Source organism: Haliotis rubra, unplaced genomic scaffold (assembly GCF_003918875.1).
Source record: "Haliotis rubra isolate DU_JTF1 unplaced genomic scaffold, ASM391887v1 Scf841, whole genome shotgun sequence".
Taxonomy (NCBI): domain Eukaryota; kingdom Metazoa; phylum Mollusca; class Gastropoda; order Lepetellida; family Haliotidae; genus Haliotis; species Haliotis rubra.
The window spans coordinates 106,766-133,244 of record NW_025767570.1 but is presented as its reverse complement, the minus strand read 5'-3'; the positions used below and the strand labels follow the sequence as shown (position 1 = coordinate 133,244).

Here is a 26,479-nt window from a genome sequence, read left to right as displayed (position 1 = left end):
CCCTTATACTGGATTTGTATGTAGTTTTGGAAATCCAGTACAAAAGAGGAATGGACATGTCTTCAGGTGTTAGAGTCAAGCCAGATAGCACTGTTGAATGGTTTAGGCAGATGTCTACCTTAGATAACACACTGGCCTCATATGAGGCATTTGTATAAATGTCACGTACACCAAGATTTTGTGATCAAACAATTTATGTAATGATGTTTATATATAATGGTTATGTTAATTTGGGCTTTGTCAACTGGGAATGACGACAAACCTTTCATGCAGGGCAGCCAGACTTTGGATGACAGCTGGCTGGGACAGAATGGGTATATTGCAATTCTGTTTCCTCGTTTTCAGTTTGTGTATTCTACCAATGGCAACATCACGTATTGACTTTACCCATTTAAAAAGACATTCCACGGGTTCTTCTTCTCTTATGGCCCAGTTTTGGGGCATATGTTTCGACAGCATCCATAGCGATTTTAACGTTGTAATTCCAATTGGTAGGAGGGTGTTTCACGAAATTAAGGTCCATATTTAATAGTTGACGAAGGCTGCTATTGTCAACAATGGAGAAACATTGTTTGCTCATCTCAACAGTGAAGTGATGTTAAACCACGTAGTCCTCATGTCTGTTTTACGTGGTGGAGATATACGACTCTAACGTATTTCGTAACCCATAATGAAAAACATGCATCATCATTTTGTAACATTTATATATTTTCGACATATCAACCTTCAGAAGCGGACATAAACACAGGTCCTCGTGTCTTTGCGAGGATTAGAGATTTAAATATTCCCAAACATGTGTTTAAAACGTTTGAGATGACCCCCAAATCGAAATGTTTCTCGGTACAATTAATCAATACAATGCCAGAAATAACAATAACGAATTGGTAGGTGTCGTGAGTGGTGATCGATAGGCCAATCATCTATGGTTATGATTACATTGAATTTTAATCGATTGCATGCGATGGTAGCGTAGCGAACGGCAAAGTAGGCGGGTTGGGCACACCAGAGTGTCCGGCCTTGATGCTTGAATACCATGTTGCTTGAACTGCGAAGCATTTCGAGACGGTGGTCATCTCAAAATTTATTTTTTTTTTAAAACTGTAATCCTCTCAAAGACACGAGGTCCTATGGACGTAACTTGTCACTTCCTTTGATAGATTGAAGAGCTTGTAAAATGATTGTGGTTCAACAGTGGACACGTGGACTGTGCGTCTCTCCCTAACTCCCATTGTAACGTCAGGTTCTGCAGGTGTGACGTGGGCTACGGGATCTACGGAGACGTCTGTCGCATCCTCACAGGTACGTTGAATGAATTTTTGGGCCATGTAAGTTTATTGCTCCTCTTTGGGCGAGTGAGTTTATGCGTGAATGTGTTTGTGGGTGAATGAATACATAAGGAATTGCCGACATGGGTGAATATTAGGATCACCCCCTCTCCCCTCTTCCAACCTCAGAACGAAACGTTTTCTGAATCCCCAGCAAGTCCTGAACATGAAATTACACATTGAAGCACTACCCGTATACTATTGTATTCCTGGGCCCCAGCATCGCCTTTTTGTCTTGAGGGCGGAAAAATAATATTAAAATTTCATATGCTTTCTATCAAAAGAATGAGAGCGGGGAAGCCTTTATCCGTATCTTGAGACACAAGAACTTCAGTTGTGTCCGTACTTTTGAGGTATTCAGTCCTGAACATGCTGTAAATAGAAGCGACAAAACCCGTTCCACATTCATAAAACATCTCTGCCAAAAGCAGAGTCGATTGTACAGTTGTGACTATATCATACGCAGACATTTGTTTCAGCAGTATTAGAGCTGTGTGATGTTGTTTGTAAACAAATCGGGTCTATCACCATGCGATACGATGACAGAGCATGTGTTTATGAATCACTTTGAAATAGTGATGATAACAGGTGTTCACGAAATGGTGAGCGTATCCTGCCCCACCCGTCATGAACATATCCTAAGTCTAGTCATTTGTTAACCTGAAATATTTCGAGAACGTACGGTATAAGTTAAAATAAGGAATTGCATCGAACATCATTTTTGTCACTAATGCATCAAATTTGGAAATTTCCTCAACATGTCTACCATAAAACTACTTGACAGCTTTATTGAGGCATTGAATGTTGTAGCCTTGATCAAACACCTTGAGCAAGAGTGGCATCACGCTCTTTGAAATCCCCTTAAAAAAGGCACGCTAGCTTATACCTCAAAAGTTGTGAAATGTAAACACCAAAGGCTGGAGCTTTTGGAATATTGCTCGACATGAAAGGGAAGTTGCCTATTGGAAAGTTAAAATCAATCCTTTGTCATACAACTTTGTGGATATTTTTTGTCTCTGAATCTTGATGCATATCGAACAGTTCAGGCGGTCTCACTTGTCAGGTTCAGGTGGGTAAATCCGTTGAAGGCAATTGTCTAGTTGAAGCTTAAGTTAAACGTCTATGGCCAAATGACCTTGTTTTGAATTTGCCAACCCAAACCAGAAATTATGATTCATATGCATAAAGAAATTGGGATGCCTACTGCTTGGCGAGATATTTTACCCCAAATTTCACAAACATGTTATCAATGAGAAAGTCCAGCATTTAAAATTTTGTTTCTCCGTAACCTTCAAGTGACATTTGCTTTCATATGTTTGACAAACTTTCCTGAACCCATGCAGATAGATATCTAGGTATCTCTTTGTTCACCACGTTTGTTTACAAAAAGCACCATGAATTAAGAAATGAAGTTTTATTGACGTCTGTCATGTGGGATAATGGAAGAGATCGTTTAAAAATCAAGTATTTTGACAGAGCAGAACAGTCCTTTGCTGAGATTCTAAAACTGTAAGCAAATCCTTTGAGTTTTGATAATCCACTTAGCATTAATTCCTAAAGTCTCAAAAATCTTCTGTGAATATCGAGAACATACTTCCTTGATAGTATTAAGGATTATGGTAAATCTCTGAGATAGGGATTTGCTGGTACATTTGCTGGAACCCCTTATACTGATTTGTATGTAGTTTTGGAAATCCAGTACAAAAGAGGAATGGACATGTCTTCAGGTGTTAGAGTCAAGCCAGATAGCACTGTTGAATGGTTTAGGCAGATGTCTACCTTAGATAACACACTGGCCTCATATGAGGCATTTGTATAAATGTCACGTACACCAAGATTTTGTGATCAAACAATTTATGTAATGATGTTTATATATAATGGTTATGTTAATTTGGGCTTTGTCAACTGGGAATGACGACAAACCTTTCATGCAGGGCAGCCAGACTTTGGATGACAGCTGGCTGGGACAGAATGGGTATATTGCAATTCTGTTTCCTCGTTTTCAGTTTGTGTATTCTACCAATGGCAACATCACGTATTGACTTTACCCATTTTAAAAGACATTCCACGGGTTCTTCTTCTCTTATGGCCCAGTTTTGGGGGCATATGTTTCGACAGCATCCATAGCGATTTTAACGTTGTAATTCCAATTGGTAGGAGGGTGTTCACGAAATTAAGGTCCATATTTAATAGTTGACGAAGGCTGCTATTGTCAACAATGGAGAAACATTGTTTGCTCATCTCAACAGTGAAGTGATGTTAAACCACGTAGTCCTCATGTCTGTTTTACGTGGTGGAGATATACGACTCTAACGTATTTCGTAACCCATAATGAAAAACATGCATCATCATTTTGTAACATTTATATATTTTCGACATATCAACCTTCAGAAGCGGACATAAACACAGGTCCTCGTGTCTTTGCGAGGATTAGAGATTTAAATATTCCCAAACATGTGTTTAAAACGTTTGAGATGACCCCCCAAATCGAAATGTTTCTCGGTACAATTAATCAATACAATGCCAGAAATAACAATAACGAATTGGTAGGTGTCGTGAGTGGTGATCGATAGGCCAATCATCTATGGTTATGATTACATTGAAATTTAATCGATTGCATGCGATGGTAGCGTAGCGAACGGCAAAGCAGGCGGGTTGGGTACACCAGAGTGTCCGGCCTTGATGCTTGAATTTCATGTTGCTTGAACTGCGAAGCATTTCGAGACGGCGGTCATCTCAAAATTTATTTTTTAAAACTGTAATCCTCTCAAAGACACGAGGTCCTATGGACGTAACTTGTCACTTCCTTTGATAGATTGAAGAGCTTGTAAAATGATTGTGGTTCAACAGTGGACACGTGGACTGTGCGTCTCTCCCTAACTACCCATTGTAACGTCAGGTTCTGCAGGTGTGACGTGGGCTACGGGATCTACGGAGACGTCTGTCGCATCCTCACAGGTACGTTGAATGAATTTTTGGGCCATGTAAGTTTATTGCTCCTCTTTGGGCTAGTGAGTTTATGCGTGAATGTGTTTGTGGGTGAATGAATACATAAGGAATTGCCGACATGGGTGAATATTAGGATCACCCCTCTCCCTCTTCCAACCTCAGAACGAAACGTTTTCTGAATCCCCAGCAAGTCCTGAACATTGAAATTACACGTTGAAGCACTACCCGTATACTGTTGTATTCCTGGGCCCCAGCATCGCCATTTTGTCTTGAGGGCGGAAAAATATTGTTAAAATTTCATATGCTTTCTATCAAAAGAATGAGAGCGGGGAAGCCTTTATCCGTATCTTGAGACACAAGAACTTCAGTTGTGTCCGTACTTTGAGGTATTCAGTCCTGAACATGCTGTAAATAGAAGCGACAAAACCCGTTCCACATTCATAAAACATCTCTGCCAAAAGCAGAGTCGATTGTACAGTTGTGACTATATCATACGCAGACATTTGTTTCAGCAGTATTAGAGCTGTGTGATGTTGTTTGTAAACAAATCGGGTCTATCACCATGGGATACGATGACAGAGCATGTGTTTATGAATCACTTTGAAATAGTGATGATAACAGGTGTTCACGAAATGGTGAGCGTATCCTGCCCCACCCGTCATGAACATATCCTAAGTCTAGTCATTTGTTAACCTGAAATATTTCGAGAACGTACGGTATAAGTTAAAATAAGGAATTGCATCGAACATCATTTTTGTCACTAATGCATCAAATTTGGAAATTTCCTCAACATGTCTACCATAAAACTACTTGACAGCTTTATTGAGGCATTGAATGTTGTAGCCTTGATCAAACACCTTGAGCAAGAGTGGCATCACGCTCTTTGAAATCCCCTTAAAAAAGGCACGCTAGCTTATACCTCAAAAGTTGTGAAATGTAAACACCAAAGGCTGGAGCTTTTGGAATATTGCTCGACATGAAAGGAAGTTGCCTATTGGAAAGTTAAAATCAATCCTTTTGTCATACAACTTTGTGGATATTTTTGTCTCTGAATCTTGATGCATATCGAACAGTTCAGGCGGTCTCACTTGTCAGGTTCAGGTGGGTAAATCCGTTGAAGGCAATTGTCTAGTTGAAGCTTAAGTTAAACGTCTATGGCCAAATGACCTTGTTTTGAATTTGCCAACCCAAACCAGAAATTATGATTCATTTGCATAAAGAAATTGGGATGCCTACTGCTTGGCGAGATATTTTACCCCCAAATTTCACAAACATGTTATCAATGAGAAAGTCCAGCATTTAAAATGTTGTTTCTCCGTAACCTTCAAGTGACATTTGCTTTCATATGTTTGACAAACTTTCCTGAACCCATGCAGATAGATATCTAGGTATATCTTTGTTCACCACGTTTGTTTACAAAAAGCACCATGAATTAAGAAATGAAGTTTTTATTGACGTCTGTCATATGGGATAATGGAAGAGATCGTTTAAAAATCAAGTATTTTGACAGAGCAGAACAGTCCTTTGCTGAGATTCTAAAACTGTAAGCAAATCCTTTGAGTTTTGATAATCCACTTAGTATTAATTCCTAAAGTCTCAAAAATCTTCTGTGAATATCGAGAACATACTTCCTTGATAGTATTAAGGATTATGGTAAATCTCTGAGATAGTTATTTGCTGGTACATTTGCTGGAACCCCTTATACTGATTTGTATGTAGTTTTGGAAATCCAGTACAAAAAGAGGAATGGACATGTCTTCAGGTGTTAGAGTCAAGCCAGATAGCACTGTTGAATGGTTTAGGCAGATGTCTACCTTAGATAACACACTGGCCTCATATGAGGCATTTGTATAAATGTCACGTACACCAAAATTTTGTGATCAAATAATTTATGTAATGATGTTTATATATAATGGTTATGTTAATTTGGGCTTTGTCAACTGGGAATGACGACAAACCTTTCATGCAGGGCAGCCAGACTTTGGATGACAGCTGGCTGGGACAGAATGGGTATATTGCAATTCTGTTTCCTCGTTTTCAGTTTGTGTATTCTACCAATGGCAACATCACGTATTGACTTTACCCATTTTAAAGACATTCCACGGGTTCTTCTTCTCTTATGGCCCAGTTTTGGGGCATATGTTTCGACAGCATCCATAGCGATTTTAACGTTGTAATTCCAATTGGTAGGAGGGTGTTCACGAAATTAAGGTCCATATTTAATAGTTGACGAAGGCTGCTATTGTCAACAATGGAGAAACATTGTTTGCTCATCTCAACAGTGAAGTGATGTTAAACCACGTAGTCCTCATGTCTGTTTTACGTGGTGGAGATATACGATTCTAACGTATTTCGTAACCCATAATGAAAAACATGCATCATCATTTTGTAACATTTATATATTTTCGACATATCAACCTTCAGAAGCGGACATAAACACAGGTCCTCGTGTCTTTGCGAGGATTAGAGATTTAAATATTCCCAAACATGTGTTTAAAACGTTTGAGATGACCCCCAAATCGAAATGTTTCTCGGTACAATTAATCAATACAATGCCAGAAATAACAATAACGAATTGGTAGGTGTCGTGAGTGGTGATCGATAGGCCAATCATCTATGGTTATGATTACATTGAATTTTAATCGATTGCATGCGATGGTAGCGTAGCGAACGGCAAAGCAGGCGGGTTGGGTACACCAGAGTGTCCGGCCTTGATGCTTGAATACCATGTTGCTTGAACTGCGAAGCATTTCGAGACGGCGGTCATCTCAAAATTTAGTTTTTTTAAAACTGTAATCCTCTCAAAGACACGAGGTCCTATGGACGTAACTTGTCACTTCCTTTGATAGATTGAAGAGCTTGTAAAATGATTGTGGTTCAACAGTGTTTCCATTGGCAGAGGCCCATGGTAAGGCAAACATTTGTAGCCGACATTTCGTAGGTTTCCGTAAGTTAGCCTTAGAGTGTGTTTTAATCTGATTCAGTTTGTGTTATAATATCTCACCACGTCCCTGGTGCAAACGAATTATGTGGAATATGCCTTTTCTTTGTATAGATATAATAATTTTACGAAAAGGACCAATGTCATGATCACGTCATTGTGGGGCTATAAGTTATAAAAAAGTGAGTTAGTGAGCGAGCGAGTCAAGGGGATAAACTTTAACGTTGAATCAATATTGCTGCCGGTATATATAGGTCAAAACAAATTTATTTATATACACGAGCAAAGAATACATTCAAAGTTATATTTCAACGCAAATTTGTCATGTTCCGTTGGACAGTGCCTAATCATTCACATGGTTCTAACACTGACTATAAATGACCCAAGCACCCCACTCCAGGCAACGTCGATACTTTCTGTAACCCAGCCCTCTGCACAATAAGTCCAGCGGGATTTACGTCAGCAGTGACCTGGCTTATGCATCGGTTGCTGATAGTTACATTGATTATAATAGGAGTTACGTCGTATAAGCAGCCACTCATGTACGTTGCTTGGAAGTCCTGGGCAGAGGCTATTTGGACCGTCACACCCGCAGGTTTCACTTAAGTGTTACATATATAGGAAATGCGTCCCTCGTACATTAAAGTAGTCAGTATGCAATGTCACGCAGCACAGTCTTTATAGTGATTTTCAATTATCAGAATGTTCCACCTTCAGCGACAACTTCACCTTGTACAAGTCCTCAGTCGTCCATGGCTACGCCCTCCAACAAGGGTAATTTTACGAATCATGCACAGCGTTCTGCATCGGCGACACCAAGAGTCAGTCGGCATACTTTGACTTTGGTGGGAAGAGTGTCACTTGAATACGATCACTTGGTTCGACTCTGTTCCATCTAAACGTGTTACCAACAGCCTAAAATTTGACTTGTTCCAGCGGGAGTGCCTTTGGTGACTTAACTGAAGTTAATTCTGAACTGACAATTTAATATTCTAAACGGGAACATTTGGGAAAGATGTAACTTTAAAAAAAAAAATGTTTTACAAATGTATTGCTCTATTATAAAAAAGAATTGTTTGTATGAACATTGGAAGTCATATTTTGGATTTTGTGTAAAAGGTAATTGTTCATCTCCTCCTGTTCAAGAGTTATTACTGTTTGGAGTCTGTAGCCCAACCATAATTACTATGAATAGTACATGATTATGCCGTGTTCTGTGCAATGAACATCAAACGAGCAAATTACCATGATCAATTAATTCCGAGATCCACGGGAATCGGTTACTCGTTCAGATACACATTCAAATCGTATGCACGTTAATGCGTTCATTATATATACTACTCATACTTTGCTAAGGATCACAAAAATTCACAATTTTACCTTAACGTAGATTTATAATTTGAAACTGTGCCTCAATTTAATACTGGAAAAAAATAATAGTATGGTAACAGCCACTTTAATCTAAACCTTATGCACTTGATGCATGAGTAACCATAAAAATGGTTTTCATGGCACCAATTACCATTTTGCAGATCATGGAACGAGTCATTGACAAGTACACAACACATGTCAATAACAGGTATGGGATCCACAAGATGAAATGACATACTGAAACCTAGGATCCATGCTTACTATAAGATTAAATATATAAACCAAATTTGTCCCCACATCATACGTTCCTGCTGAATCCATGATATGACCCTTAGCAAAGTGTGAATAGTATATATCCAAAGTCTGAGTTTTTCTTGTACATTTGTTTCTTGTTTATTATCATTTTAACTCTTATCTCTTTACTCTGTGTTAGGAACAATCGGTCTTTGACATTTCCTGTTCGACACATCAGGTCTATGTCTCTTTGGACCAAAACTTAGTGCCACAACTTTCTATGATAACATAGACATAAAAAGCTTACTATACAGTTTTATTGATGTTTGACAAAAGACGCAAGTGTAGCGGAGCCGGATCATGAGAATAAGTGTTCTAAAGATCAAAGTGATACCCTTATTTTTGAAGGGCTTAGACGCGACAATAACTGGTTTGTTCACTAATCTATTGTCACTTGGTCTCTATTTAGTTTACTTCTAGAGACAGGTTGGGAGATAATCTACCTTGATGATATTCAGGGCGCATAAGATCATAACCTCTGTGCTGAAGTGGAAGTCATTCTATTATTTGCTTTTGATGAAATAACCGGTGCAAGAACCATTATGGTTCAACATCTAACAGAGCCAGATTAGAATACAACTTACTTATCCTGCTCCGTTGTTTATGAGATCAGAATGGTGGAACCATACGAGCTGATACTTTTCTTAATTCGCAGTGTTTCTGTGATTCATGAATGTCGTTCTTCCTGAACTCGCAATGTGCTAGTCAGTCATTCGTTGATCGGGTATCACCATATAGTGCTGGATTCTCTGGATCTTTTGGGTTTTTGACGATGACATGTTCCATGGCGGTGTAATGTCTTCAAGGCCTTCGATGCCACAGTACAAATTCTGTGTCTGATGCTACAGAAACGGGCATGAATCCCCATAGTTGTATTCATCACTGTTCACTCGTTCATCGTTGGTTCTTCAGTGTCTCTCTTTTCGCATTTTCGCAAACCTCCACATCTGGCTTTCACTGAGAAGTGAAATCCCACATATTCTTACAACATGTCATGCCTAATACGTTCATTTTAGTATTTTGATCATTGTTTTGTACATATTCTCTTTTCAGCGCTTAAATACGCTGTATGATATTTTTCAGTTTTGTAAAGTAAATTGCTCCTTATACATAGTAGAGTATGGTGTCATCACCTTTGTTGTTGAACTTGTGCTTTACAATTTATCCCAATAAACAAATCGAAACTGAAGCAGTCTTGGTCATTGCCTTCCTTTGTAATAGACAATGTTCCACAGCCGTTTACAAGGATCATTAATGCAACGTTTAATTTCCTGACACATAGGTCACGAATGGAACAAACGCCACTGGGAGTCTGGATCAAGATAGCTAACGGTCATCACAATTTTGGCACAAAAAGTCTGTATATTTCTTCCGATTTCTTCATTCCAGAAACATCCAGTATAATCCTTGTATTGTGTCATGTTATAATACATGCATAAAACAGACACACACATACGTGTAAGGACTTGCACAACTGAGGGACCTTTGACAAAACACATGCCAAATAGGAACTTGACACACAAAAGCAATTTCTGAATTATTTTTACAGATTTCTAATTCAAAATAGCTGTGATACTGCCATTGATGATATGTCAAATTTAAAAAAAACACTTTCAAATGGGGACTTGACAAAAAAGCATGCTTCTGAATTATTTTTACAGATTTCTAATTCATAGTAGCTATCAAATACACATGTCAATGATGACGGACTTGAAAAAGACACTTTCAATTGAGGACTTGGAATGACACTGCCAATTGAGGACTTGGGCACGCATGCCAATTGAGGGACTTCAAATATACACTTTCAATTGAGGACTTGGAGTACACACTGCCAATTGAGGACTTGGAGTACACGCTGCCACGTGAGGAATTAGAGAACTAACGGCCAAAATGATATACAATTCCCACTGAATGGTTTTACATACGCAAGTGCCAAACAACCAAATAAGAGTTGTATAAGTAATCAACTAAAGGGTCAAGGCGAACGACGGATATCAAATGCATTAATAACGAAGTTAACTTCTAATTATATAAGGAGATACATACAAGTGAGGACTTGATGTATCCACTTCCAACTATAGCTATTCCAGAGTTCAAAGCCCATAAACGCATGCACTATGCATATACCTAAGAACAGATGAAAGCCCATGGCTGTGCTGTACGTATAATTATATCTTATATCTTTCTTACCGCGCCCAGGGTTACAACAAACCTTCCTGTAATCTACAAGGGATGCATACACAACACAATATCCTTTTCTGCTCTCGTCTTTGCCTACTCCTAGTGCCGTTGACTCGTATTTCATGTCACATGTGTGGGTTAAAGACATGTCCATCAGATAAAAGGTTCCGACACAGCCTGGGTTCATATTTGTAGATAGATTTTCATCTGTAGAGGGACCCACTTGGAAGAAGTCGGGAGTATTCACGTGTTCTTGTCAAACAAGAGGGTTTCTTTGACAGTGTTTCAAAGCCTAAATTCCATCTGAACACACCCCATTTCGAGCCAGTCGGAATATTCCCATTGTGTAATGCTAGGGTATGCCCTACGAATTCTGAATATGTATGTGCTCCGAATCTGATATTAGGCTGTGTTTATCTCGCCCAATATTAGCTATGAAAGCCGATTTATTGCCAGTCGACATGGTCCTGTTTCCTTGTGTAATGCTAGCACATGCCTGATGATTCCTGAATATTCGTGAGCTCCAATACAGGTATTCGGCTGTGATGTATGACCTTAATAGTATCTGAACACACCCCATTTCGAGCCAGTCGCAATATTCCCGTTGTGTAATGCTAGGGTATGCCCAATCTGTAAATAAGGACTTATATGTATTATATTTATTTCTTAGTTGACTAAATTCTTGTTTATACTGTAAATCATTCGTTTCGGATTATTTAAATGTTGTTGATGTTAAGTCAACGTCTGGCCTCACCAATTGCCAAGGAGGAGAAGAAAGAAGTCGAGAAGGAGATATATTCTCCAGCTTAATTCCGGCAGAAAGGAATGGTTTAATTCTGTGCCCAAGAGGCGGAACAAGAGAAGACTTTTTGTTATACAAATCCTCATAAAGAGGATTGAAGACGCAGTTAAATGCAGGGTTAGACTCGTTAGAATATAGTTTGGTAATATATTGTAAAGATAATTTAATACGGCGTTGGGAAAGAGATGGCTCATCTGCCTCGGCATAGAGACTATCAACTGAAGAAGTTCTAAATGATCCAAGACAAAGTCTTAGACCTTGGTGGTGAACAGAACCAAGTAGTTTACGGTTGCAGGTTTTGCAGGCTCCGCCATATACGATCGAGCCATGTGACCTAGTGCAGTTGCTCCCCATTAACTTGGTAGAAGCATTGGAATACTTCAATTTTCTGTCAATAACTTTAACAAAATAAACCCAATTTACTAATCGAACATTTTCTTGAAGAGTTATGTTATCAGAAACACAATTTGCCTTTTGTCTAATGACCAGGGCCCGGTTGTTCAATACTCGGTTATCTTAACCGCTGGTTAACTCATAACGGCCGGTTAAATCCTTAACCGGCCGTTAGGTAACCGAACGTTTAATATGCGTTGTTCAAAACATGGTTTTTCATGCCGTTAGCTAACGTCGCCGTCAAAGTTTAACAGTGTGGTAAATGTCACTGGTTAGCTTCCATATATCCCATAATCCCGTTTTCTGTTTACTTCCTGTTTACCAAAAATGGAAACGCAAAATGTCGCCTGCAGCCCAAGGAAAAAGAGAAGACGAAATGTCTCTGCTGACGAAGAGAATGTAATCCAGTCAATGGTTGAGGCCAACTCTATAGTTTATCATAGGCATGCGAATGTCGTAGCGCTACGAACGTTTTGTATTGGAACACAAGGTTCCAGCCGTTTGCATAATTTTCAAAGACATGTGATCCCAGCTCTGTGCGGGACTTACTTCAATTTCAACAACAGAAAAGACAATTTAATGAAACACTATAGCACAGCTATAGATAAAACATGATGAATCCATGAAAATAATATCAATATTAGAAGCATGTTGTCCGTGGCTAGAAAATGTATGAATATTACACACAGAGTTACGCTTAGACGGCTACAGTCCTAATGCATCTTTGAATTCCCACAAGACCTATCGCTCACGTTTCACTCCTTAAAGTATTATGACTGTATGGCCAAACCGTCGTGAAGATGCTATCAATATCATTTATCAATTATTTGCCAAGTCTGTAAGAAAATGTAATTTATCAACACACATTGCCAAATCTTTTAACATCAAACAATATAGCTGTTGTGAAATTAATACCATTAGCTTTTATCTGAAATATGCATTCAATGCCAATAGAAACTTAATATGTTACTAGCACCACGTGCAAGTAATCAAACTGTAATTGTACAATAGGCCCCAGGGCCAACACTGCTGAATAAAATCAATCTATTATCCGACCTTACTGTTGACAGGAATCTCATGAATAATACTGTGCAATATCGTCATTATCTGAACGCCATTATCACAGACGCATATTCCGGAAAGATGTCTTGAAAAACATGAAGCTGGGTCTAATTTATAGATGAACATAATTTCCTCGATACTCATTAATCAGATGAACATTCATTTAGTTCAATTCACAAGTGACTGCAGAAAATGCATAATTCTTTTTAATGACTTCATGGTCGGAAAACATGTATTATATTTCATAAGTGTATAATAGGACGCTGCAACAATTCGGCAGAGAATTACTATTGTACCATTGTATACCTCATATGAGCCTATCAGTGTATGACATTAGCATTCAGATATTGTTATAAGTTAAAAATTCCAAATATTATCGAGTAATATGACAAGAGATAGTGTTGTGTTCGCTGTGACAAAACGGTTTCGATATTCAAATATAACATTTAATCAAAGTGACTACAAAGTAGGCCTGCATATCACTCAACAGAAATGGATACATAATTATGTTTTGTTTATTTTCCTACACATCAGTTGCGAGAGCAATGTTTATGCTAACTAAGTTTTCGTCAATTTATATTGCATTTTTAAAGATGATTTGCTTCAATTAAAACATTCGAAGAATGAAAAGAAATTAGGCCTATTGCTGAAATTATTAGTAAAAATATAATTAAAATCCATCTATGAGAAGGGATGCCAGACGGACATATCCAAACAAAATCGGATAATTACTTGGAGTATAGAATTTCAAAAATAGCATATTAATTAACAATGATATCAGTTTTTCATACAATCACTAAATATTCTGAAACGTTGCCGATAAACCTGGAATCGTGTTCAGATGTTTTCATCAATACACTCACACGAACGCCCCAGTGCACTTTGCGCCCATTTTATTGATAGTGTTTACAAAATCACTTTTCGCGAAGGCCGGTATTGAAACGCCAATTACATCACTTATATTTCATATTCAGCGGCGACAAATGAATCACTGAATTCCTAAGGCTGGGACGGGTACTCGGGTACTCGAATCCGGGTCGGGTACAGTTGGAATCGAGTCCTATTTCTAGGAATCGAGTATCCGGAAAGGGGAGAGAGCTCTGTAATGACAAGGGCAGACAATAGCTTGTCTTTTTCATTTTTGACGTCAGCAATATTCCAGCTACATGGCGGCGGTCTGTAAATAATCGAGTCTGGACCAGTCAATCCAGTGATCAACAACATGAGCATCGATGTGCGCAATTGGGAACCGATGACATATGTCAACCAAGTCAGCGAGTCTGACAACCCGATCCCGTTATTCGCCTCTTACGACAAGCATGGGTTACTGAAGATCAATATTCTAACCCGGAAATTCACGGGTTTTTACATCATTGGTATTGTCCGATTAATGGAGCATAGTTTTAATGACTGTAATTTATCTTTGCATGAGCAGTGAGTAGTTACGTTACAGTAGCAGCAGGAACGAAACGTTCAGTGTTATAACGAGGAATGTAAGTAATGGTGTTACTTTCTTAAATAGCTTGAGGTCAGTTTTAATGTCTTATTACCAACTGTTCAGGTTTTCTGTAATAATCTCTGTCAAATCGTGATTGAGTATTCAGAAAGTTGACCCGAATGTATTTCTTACATTTCCGGGTACTCGATTCCGATTCGGGTACGCATGCGGATACTCGATTCCACTTTTTACTACTCGTCTCAGCCCTACTGAATTCCTCATACATTTTAGAATCTAATTACAACTGGTCTTTGTCACCAATACCAAGTGTCTAGATAAAGTGAAACGAAAGATATTGGGGGTGGGAACAAATGTTGTGCTCGAAAGACAATACCTGTTTGAAATGTAAGCAAAGAAAATTTCGGACTTTACACTGTGTAGCATTTTCTCAAATTTTCAGACACCCATTTGCATGGAAAGAGCATAGTAGCAAGAAATAGGAAATTAAAAATAGATAAAATACAGGTATGTGATGTGTTCACCAGAAACTGTCAAGCTTCTGTGCTGCGTGACGCCATGGCTGACGCAAAATCAGGCAGAACGATAACGGTAATAATCGGCATTTCTGGCTTCTTCTCTTTCTTAAAATGGGAGTGTATTTGGTAATTTCTCTGAGGTGAAGGTCGGTAGAATAAGAGTATACACAATCACCATATCTCGCCGATTACACTTTGAGTATCATAATGTAATCGTTCGGATATTTCTTTCATGAAACTAATTTAATTATCTACATTTAGCGTTGTTCAATATCATATCATACGTGGGTATAGGGTGTACGTGTTATATTCTTTGAAACTGTTTGTTTGAATAATATTTACAGAAGAAATTCACACATTTAGTGTAGTAAAGCATATATAACCTTTCCACAAGCGTTAAAACATGAAACGTAGGCATCATGTACTTGTAAAACATGTATTTTAGTTCCTATGATGTGCATAGTTACAGCTTCGCATGTAACTCTAGATCTTCGTCAGAATAATTTCCAATATCGAAGTCCAGTCCACGATACACCCTATCCTTTCTTTGGTGAACTGGCATCATGAAAGCAGTGTTACCCATGAACGCCATTTGCGAGTTAACCACACTGTTAACAAGTTAGCGGCGGTCCTTAGGTGTGTAAACTTAACGTCACGTTAACAGCCTGTTAAAAGTTAACAGAGTTTTGAACAACAAGATAACCCTCTGTTATTAGGTAGCAGCCGGTTAAATGTACTTAACGGCTGGTTAAAAGATAACCGAGTTTTGAACAACCGGGCCCAGATGAGCAACAATAAATACCAATGACTCCAACAAGTAAACGAGAACGATGTCTCGGAACACTTGACAAGAACATATACTCACCACATCTTACTGACTGTGAGATGTGCCAAACCATTAACACAATTTGACAAAATACACATCATAAGCTTCTGCGTCATGGGAAGATAGGATAACAAATACACAGTAAACGAGTAAAGGTTCAAGTCAGCATATGTTCTGAGGTCTTTACTCTGATATTTATGTGACTGGGAGTGTTCTGTTTATACTAAGAGGCAGAAAAGACTAAAATGTTCGGAAACAGTAAATAAAAGGTAAATGCATCACCAAACAACAGCTGACCTAAACACAAAACTACATCAGAATAATCTGTTATGAAATTTGACAAGAAAATAAGTAGTGTCTATCTTATTTCCTGATTCATGTTGGTCAGTGAAGCATATAATTCTTTTGCACTGCCTGTTGCAATAATGGAGTCAAGCTGGGCCAGTTAAATGAGGGAGCATGAATTTTGGAGTAAAAGCACCACATCTGCTGTGCTAGTTATCGCTCACAATATGCAGATCGATAATCAAAGCTCATTCATTGATTACCACAACCTTATGTGGGCACTAACAGGACACAATCAAAACATTGTTCAAATGAAACAGGCACCAATTAATATAATGATGAAGATGATGACTGATTGGGTATGTATTTTGAGGTATGTGCATAATAAAAGTTAAAAGGTCAATTAACATACAATGTGTTTCCATTACAAGCTACATATTTTTTCCAGAATTCGTGAGAAAACAGCATAGTAATAGTTGCAATGTGTTTTGATATGGCTGATTCTACGGTCACATTAAAAATTGTTTCTGAATGAAAAATCAGGTGTCAAAACCGACAGCAATAACCATGTCAACATTGCGTTTCAATGATCCAGAGGTTTGGGATATTTACAGATGCTGAGGCCAGATGCAGTCATGACCTAAGCTCATCTGACATTCAGTGCTCAAAGAGCAGGCTGCCAGTAGTCTGTTAGTATAAGCCTGTTAAAAACATTGAGGGCGAGAAGATATGATAACTATTTGTCCTAAATGGACATGACAAACGATGTTTCAAAGTAAACCTGGTCAGGTGAGCAAAAACTTCAAAATATTGCGCTAAATATCATAGTTTATTTACTATATAGTCTAATAGTTCATGCTTTTTTATGGGGGGAATGTTAAGGAAATCAGATATGACAATAATCTCAAGTATTTTGAGAAGCAATGTAGACACATGTGAGCAAGGCATTATTTTTATCCTCATTTCTTGCTTCCATTTATTTCATGGAGTAGCCGATCTCGTAGGTACTTCGGGTAGAAGAAACGGAGGATCATCAAAAAACGTCTACTTCATGCGGAGGTAATATCTCTTCGTTGAAGGATTTCTGATACGTTGACTTACTAGGCCGCGTAGATTTACCCTCCGATCTGGTAACAGATGCTTTCTTCTTTGACGTAGAAGAAGACGTCGGAGACAACTGCGTCGTAGCCTTCTTCTTGGCCCTCGTACTAGCAGACTGCCCCTGCAACGTACTCAACATAGCCCTAGTGTTATGAATTTCAGCAGTAGCCAGCAACATACGGTTTGCAGGCTGATCTCCTGTTTTATCAGCCGTGGCTTGAGATGACTTCCTCACCCGATCCATGGCACGTCTATAGATATAAGACAAATATTGATTAAATTGTAGATTTGATAAATCAACACAATAAGTACAGCGCAAGCTGGAAGAACATGGTTTTATGCACGAAAGGCATTGGGGGTGAGGATCAGCCACGGATAACCTGTGCCTGCAAAACACTGCAAGATTTCATGAAATGTAAACAAAGTTACATAACGATGAAATTATGACACAAATAATCTTTAAAATGTTTTTTTTTTACATATAGTACACAGTAGTTATTGCCAAATCCATACACAGCGTAATGTGAAGAATAGGACCTAAATAAAAAGGATATAATGCCGTATATGGGACTCCAGTGCTCGCCCAGCCATCCACTTGGGCGAAAAGGGAGAGAGTGACAAGTAAGGCTGGTCACATGACTGTTTACGCGGGAAAAGGGAGGTAGCTCGTGGGTGAGTGTATTTTTACCTCCGCTTCGGGAACTTCAAGGGATTCACGTGTTCCACTACCATTCGCAAGGAAAAGGGAGATAAGCAAAAGATCATGAGTCAGGATAAGAAAAAAAATTATGTATTTGATTGATGGCAAATAGGATTTTGCATGGCATAGCTTATAACATTACAATTTATCTCGTGGAATCGAGGTGGGTGTCAATCACAGCAAAAATAACTCGGTTTCCGCAATGCGGAAACCTGGTAGAAACTGGACTGAAACTTAAGTTTCCACCTAGAATCCAGTGAGTTTCCGTTCTTTTACATTGAGTTTCCGCAATAACTGAAACTTACAATTACCCACTTTCTAAGGGTTTCCGCAAGGTTTCCGTTACCCACACTCCAACAGGTTTCCGCAAGGTATCCGTTACCCACACTCCAAGAAGTTTCCGTTGAGTTTCAGTTAACTTTGAATCCATCAGGTTTCCGCAAGGTTTCAGTTATTAAGACTCCAACAGGTTTCCGCATAGTTTCAGTTACCAACAATCCGACATAGTCGTGGTACTGCGAGTTTTTCGCAGCCATTTCCATCTTTCTTTTCCAGGTAGCGAATTCTCTCTTTCAGTGCTTTGAGGGTAACTGAGGCGGCTTTGAAAATCGCGACTCGCAAAGGCTCACGGGAAAAACGCTTTGTTGTTGTTTTTTTAATCTAAATCTAACATTACAGTTTGACAATATCTTTCCGCGTTATACAACAAAATAAACATACACTATACACATAAAATGTCAGCTGTGTGTTTTTATAATGATTTAGGTAGTCTCGCGTGGACGTGATCCGGTCGCCATTGTTTTATTTGTTTACATTGCCGACATCAAAGGGGACCGTGAAAGGTGGAAATGAGCAGATTGAATGTGAGTACCCAACAGTGGGCTTGTATGGGCTTAAGGGTCTTCTCATCGCATTATGGGCACTAATTGCTCCTCCTCAGTGTCAAGCATCAACATGTAGGCCTAGAGAAGTGAATAAATCTGAAAACATATTCACGTTACTTTAAAAGTCCTCATCGAGCTTCATGAGTCCTACTCATGAGAGATTGTGTTAGTGGCAAATAGGTGATTTTTCAAAACCCTGTCAGGAGTAGGCAATATACGTTCTGCTGGACGTAAAAACTTCATCAGGTAAGTAATTTACCTATTGAGCTCAAAACATGCACGTGTATTAGACATGCTTATATCATGTTCATTCTTTTCAGTTCTACACCTAGATCTACGTATACCATTCCCTGTATTATAAGTTTACTTATCTAATTATATGTGATGTCAGCTCAATATATCTAAGTGAGCGAGTTTAGTATTATGCCGCACTCGGCAATATTCCAGCTATATCACGGTATTTATCCAATTATACCAGTACACCTTTTTTTATCATTTTATTACCATTAAAACAATTATAACATATACTTTACACTCATAGCTTTGTGTAATAATTTATGTAATCAATTATTAAACCTCTTAGCCTTACAATGCATTGACACAAGTGACGTATAACATTTCTTAAAGAATCATTGTTTCAATTATTTGATTTACAGATACGTATTGTGGATCTACTGACTTGTTGGAGATTGACAAGAGGCTTGGCTTGGTAATCATTTATAGTTACACCATACCGTGCTCCTAATTTCATTAAAGGAAATCTTAAAACAATATTTTTTATTCATCAGCATTTAGTCAAAAACAAGTAAACACTAAATAGATACATAGAATAAATTTCTTTATCTTTGTGAAAAATATAATCACTCAAAATGTAACAGTGCGTGGATTCCAGTGTAACCATAAGTTTAACATATGTTATATATGGGATTACACTTTCATAAGTTAAGATATGTTGATATGTTTTTCAGTTCCAAGAAAAAGACCCAGTTTTCTGTCCGCACTGCCAGTCGTGTGTTTCAAGGAAACAAGGAATCGTCTGGAATGGACGGCAGTTTCTCATCAGGTTAGTCCAAAATACTTCACTTCATAGGTTTCATTAACGACTTCAGTTTGATCTATCCCATTGCTATCCATCATATATCAATAATGAATATATTTAATTATTGTAATTTGTTTGATTGGCATTTAGAAGTTGGTGACAAATAAGAAAGTAAGAGAGTTTATGGAGAACAACTTCTTTATTATATATGATGCGACGTTTCGGTATGGATTCTTATACCGTTGTCGAGCAAGAGTGTAATTATTGTATACCAGATATGTAACTGTAACTGAAAGTGAATAAGTTGTGTTACACATTTTACAGTTTTTAAATTAAGTTAAAGGTCACATAAAAATAATATTTTATGTTACTATATTGCTGGGAATGTTTCCTTAGAGAGTTGATAAAACTAAGAAATACCCACGATTTTTCATTCATGGGAAATGTTAGGTTTTGTATGCTTTTCTCAGTTGAGTTGGTCATTTCAATTTGAATAAGATCACATATATAATTAGGTGTTACATTCAGTGTTTAAACATAATTCGTATCTATTTAAAATATGTATGTACCGTTTTACCAATGCTTCGTTTTCAATTGGCGATTTGGTAGTAGATGTTACCTTGAATATGAGTACAGTAACAGTAATAAATATTACAACAATTTGCTTCAGAATACTGGGTTGGCTACTATTTTCTGGTACCAATCAATAAAATAAGTGACATGTCAAATGGAAGATACAATATACATGTATACTACATATCTTTCCTTTGTGATTGTGAAAAAAATATTTTGGTTACATATACAAATTAGTCGTTCTAGTTATATAATTTCATTGTGATCAGATGTACCACTGTGCATGTTTATGAATATGTATAAATGTGTTACTTTGGCTGTTTTGCAGTTTTACTAAGCATTGTATGTATTGTATTTGCAGGATGATGAAGAGTCTGTGTGGGATGATAAGGATGGCAACGATGTTGTGCCAGACATCAACCAGGACTCTTCATATTCACCCACAAATCTTAAGTAGAGCATACACCATCTGTTTGCGGTTGTGGACTGGTTCAAGCCTTGTTGTAATCAACTTGGTTATATTTCCCCTTTCTGTGTGGCAAAACTCAGGCTCAACTCAAGGCTCTGCGTCCATATGTACCACATCAGAGGATTGTTGGCTGCTCAGTGTGAGTGCAACAGAAGCTTCATGGTTGTAAGCAAGTTGCCAAGTCTTTACTATGTGAGATTGTTAGTGTGTATATGTTAAGATACATTGAGACAGCTTCAAATGTACACTTCATGTATATGTATATGGGCCCATGACCTTTCATACAATAAACATTTGAATTTGAATTTGAAATCTGTTTTATAAATACCACAGCAAATATGTTATGCCTGCACTAGTAGACCTCATTTCATCATATGCATAAAATGTTGTCGGGTTTTGACATATTTGTATTTGCATATTCATACAGAATTTGTTTTCTCAAATGCTGAAAATTCCCTTTTGATATGGGCATGCATACATACATACATACACACACACACACACACACACACACACACACACACACACACACACATACATACATACATACATACATACACATTGTTGAGTACTGTTGAAATGTGAGCTATTCACAATAATGAAACAGATGAATCATAACAGTGCATGTGTCACTGTGTTTGTTATTTTTCGCGTACAATGTAATAAATTGTACATTCACAAGTTATGCAGAATGGTAGTGAGTGAGTTGCATAGTCACATCGGTAGCCATATCGTGACTATGAAAGTCGTAACTTTAAATTTGTAAATGTGTACATGAAATAAAAACAAACTTATATACTTACCTGTCTTCGAAGGACAGTAAAATAACTAATTTATCACAAATGTACACTAAAAACTGGCATGTAACCATAAACACTTTACCGGTACAGTATAAAAATGAGCTATAGATTGCCAACACCTGAAGGTTGATCAATATAGTACTACTTACAGTATTATTGTTTCTTCGACCACAACCTCGCATCCGAGGAAGAAATCGTTATGTTTACAAGTTGTGTCATGCACAATCTTTATGGTCATCAATCATATACATATTTTACTACAACTAGTAAGTAGTTTTGATTCTTTAACTTCCGTGAAGTGATCGGAACACAAGTAAGATATCGTTTCAGGCCACAACGCTCGCTTCGCACTCACAAACATAATCCATTTAGCATGAACTGCGGGGTCCTGTGGAAATCTGTGCATGGTGACACCATCACTGAACCCCCAGGAGCAATAAACGGCAACGCAACGATTCGGCATGACTTCGTTGATGTCGAGAAATCATCAAAATGACGAGCTTGCTACACACTTTATATACAACTAACTGAAAATCCTTCCTCATATGACGTCACTGCAGTGCTCTGGTGACAGAGTTACGTAACCTGGCTGTGGTTTCGTTGGCGGGCGAGAGTGAAGCAGGAGACTTTTTGGCAACTTTTAATCGCTTGGTACTAATTAACCACAAGTTTTTAAAGAATGAATTTTAAGTTTATTTGTTCTTTAAGCATCCAATCTGCTGGAACACCACTCCTACTGTCTTCTCATGTGACATTGTAAATCCCTATTTGTCACATCATTGTTCTACACCATCGAGTTGCTGCCTGAGTGAGTAATTCAGAAAGCTTCAGTTCTGGTGAGGGCATGTGATAGCTGTGATTGGATGATATAGTGTAAGATATTTATGTTATGCTATACATCAACCCCCCAGACACTAATTAGATGTATATAACAGGGAATCATATAAAGTATGAATCACTGAAATGTGCTCGAACCCTAGAGATTACACAACATTTTTTTTCCCATTGACTTCCATAGTAACATTATATGTTCTTAAAAAGCAACCTGTACGTTTCAAGCCATTCCATGTACAGTACACCCTGGTTATAATGCCACCGTTTGTCCAGGAGAAAAGGTGGCATTATATCCATGGTGGCCTTATAACCAGGTAGGACAGTGACCAGCCCTATGCAATCAACAAGGTGACTTACAGCTGATGTCTCCTGAATGAGCTTTGAATGACTGGATAATCCCAGCGTCGAGGGGCTGCAGGTGACTTGTTGTTGTAGGTGGCAGGAAGTGTAATGTCACATGTGTTATCCTATATGGGATTACAAGACTAATTAAAGGGTGAATGAGTTTGGTCAATTAATTTGCGTCATGTCAATGAACCAAGTCAGGAATTGTACTACATGCGGCCAGAGTAATATTGGTATTATAACCAGGGGAAAATGACTTTTTGTTCCAAAAACCTTTGGCAAATGGCATTTAATATTATATCCAGTTTGGTATTAAAAAACAGGGTATTATATCGGCCGGAAATCTGTTCTGGCAAAAACATGGCATTATATCCAGGGTGCACTGTATATGCACAGTGTGGCCTTAGAGCTGCAATAAAAACACTGATTTTGACTAGATTAACCAATTCCTTTTCCGAGTACAGGAAGCCGAAGACACCACACCAGTTCTGCACCAAATGCAACCTACTTGAAAATAAAAACAACTGACCCTTGTGGAATGTAATATTATGGTTCTGACTTCACATGTAAGTGACATAATATTACACCCGTTCTCACTAATAAGGTGCAAACGCATTCTAAAAAAAGTGGAAAATTTACTTTTCAGGTGACTTGACTTGGTTTGGTGTTCTGATAAAGGACCATATGAAGTATGATTTCCCAAATTTTGCACTACACCAGCTCTGTGTTGAAGATGTTGTGAATAGAGGACCCATCTGACAGAAACAATCTCTCAGATACCTTCGTTACAGGTTTTCAATAGCGTCTTCATCAAATATATTATGTTTGCTATGTGCTTATACCCGACTGGCGTTGAAGCTGTTTTTATGTATTCACGGAATTATTGGTTATACTATCTTTAAAAAATCAAATCAATCAATTTTGGTAGATCACTAAGCGGTTTAATATATTTTCCCTGGCATTTCATCAATTCACACAACAGAAGAGTGTTGTCTCTGATTAAAATTAAAGACATATCGACAGATTAATGTTTTATTGCCAGAAACAAAATACAACAAGTTGTTTTTTAACATGAAACATCTCAAGTCTGTATTGTCTAGTACACTTTAGGCATTGTGGTCTTTACAGAATGTATCAGAAGTAACATAAGTATCAATTTTAAGCAACATGAATAAATTATCAGTTTTAAACAGTAATATGGCCTTTAAAAATGGCCTTTAAGAAGACACTCTGACTTAAATACAATAGTGGCACTACGCTTATCAGTCACTCTACCATACATTCATCAATGACTATCATTTTTGACTTGCCTTTAAGTGTGAATAAAAACAAAACTTGAATTTGATCAGGAACAGAAGTAATTATGTGTGAAAATGTAAATAGTCTTATTTTTCCATAAATAAATCACTGTACCTGACAAGAGATTAGTTCCGATAACAAAATATGAATTAAACTGGACATGCCCCATTGGATACGCTTTCAGACATAGTAATGTAGGTATCACTTCCAAACGTCCTAACAGAAGGCATAACGCACAATCAGCTTACTTTAACACCGTATGTTAAACACAATGCTATGAGGGAAGTGGCAACTAAGGCGGTTCTGAAACATTTAAACCAGTTCATACCACTGTATCAATAAAAAAATAACCTCAACCATCACATTATATCCCGGAGTAACGGATGTATCGTTTAGGAAAAGCTACAGTGGAGTCCTCCTGAAACATATCTTCTCGTAAACTAATTTATGCTTTTACTGAAATGTCAGCCCATACTCTTAAACTTTGAAACTACTTACAAAGCCAACATGTAAACGACATCATATCCAAAAGTCACAAGTCTGACGAAAAGAGTTTAAATAGCAGTAGACGACATAGACATTGTCAACACACTGGTGACGGTGAATCTGTCAAATTATTAACTTCTGAATTTGTAGAAATCAAGCTTTCAACTAAGTAACATCATTATCATTCGAATGTTTTCCATTTATCGTGCTGAAGATCTGTATTTGAATGTTATGTATACAGACACTGTCTGTCTATCTTTATATTTTCTGTGTGCACAGTTTTTGTACGTGACCAGTATACATACATTCTTTCATAACACAATTTGTATGTATATTTATTGTCATTGTTCACAGGTTATATTCAATATCTGCTATATAACGTCATATAACAGCAGCGTCATGCCCTATATACACCTTTAAATAGACACTGAAACTGGTGATACCTTCGTTACGCCTACGTTACTACTTGTAACGTGGCAACCGTGAAGGGCCACCTCCGTGGTGGGTGCTTTTGTAATTTGCCTAGAGTACTATACCCAGAAGGCGGTGGCTCATGGGCCAATCTGGTGGAATTATTAATCTTTTAATTTTTCTGCTGGAGTATATCATCCGAGTATCCTTGGTGCTGCAAGTCGGAGACCCGCTTGTTTTAGCATTGTCCTTGTGATACTCCATGGTGGGTGGGGAGCTCGGATGATGAACCATATAAACATTAACCATGGATTACCAAACCCCCAACAAAAAAAAACACGTCCACTTGACATTGATCCTGATGAAACTGACCACAGATCTACCAAATCGATTGATTACTGGCCACGCTTTGTCGTCATTGAGACGCTGGATAAGACGCCACTGAAATTAAACCCTTTTGCGGTATCTAAGGGAATACAAGGAATTGCGGGCGAAGTCAAAAACATCAAACGCTTGCGTTCGGGTGCTCTACTTGTTGAATGTAGTAAAAAACACCAAGCCGCGAACCTGATGGCGACTGACTCGTTTGTTAACATTCCTGTGTCGGTCTCAGCACAGAACCCTTAACACCAGTAAAGGAATAGTGCGAGACCGTGATCACTTGTTTGCTGACATGACAGAATTCGATATTGTGTCAGAGATGAAGGATCAAGGTGTCACTTATGTTAAGCGATTCACAACTCGTAGAAACAATGAAACCCTTCAAACAAACGTACCTGTTTTCCTTTTCACGTCCTACTGCTCCAAAATCAATAAAGGCTGGCTACTGTAACATCAGTGTGGATACTTACATCCCAAATCCTTTAAGATGCTTTAAATGCCAAAGATACGGCCATGGTGTCAATACATGCAAATTATCTGTTACGTGTGCTCACTGTGGTGAGAAAACTCACACGACAGATGACTGTAATAGCAATTTAAAAATGCACCAACTGCCAAGGAAATCACTCCTCTTTCTCAAAGACTGTCCCATTTGAAACGGCAAATGGCAATCAATAAAATTAAATTTACGCAAGACATTAGTTTGCAGAAGCCAAAAAACTAGTACAAACATCTGAACTACCTGAAACTTATG

At 38.0% G+C, this 26,479-nt stretch overlaps 1 long non-coding RNA gene across 2 annotated transcripts; it reads left to right on the top strand.

Moving 5' to 3' along the window:
* Positions 1-1,174: 1,174 nt before the first annotated feature.
* Positions 1,175-8,291, top strand: LOC124262508. 2 transcript variants are annotated; one of them, XR_006894613.1, is made up of 3 exons: positions 1,175-1,299; positions 4,176-4,283; positions 7,933-8,291. It is a non-coding gene; the product is annotated as an uncharacterized LOC124262508 (long non-coding RNA). The 2 variants fall into 2 exon arrangements; XR_006894614.1 differs by having other exon boundaries at positions 4,141-4,283.
* Positions 8,292-26,479: the final 18,188 nt, after the last annotated feature.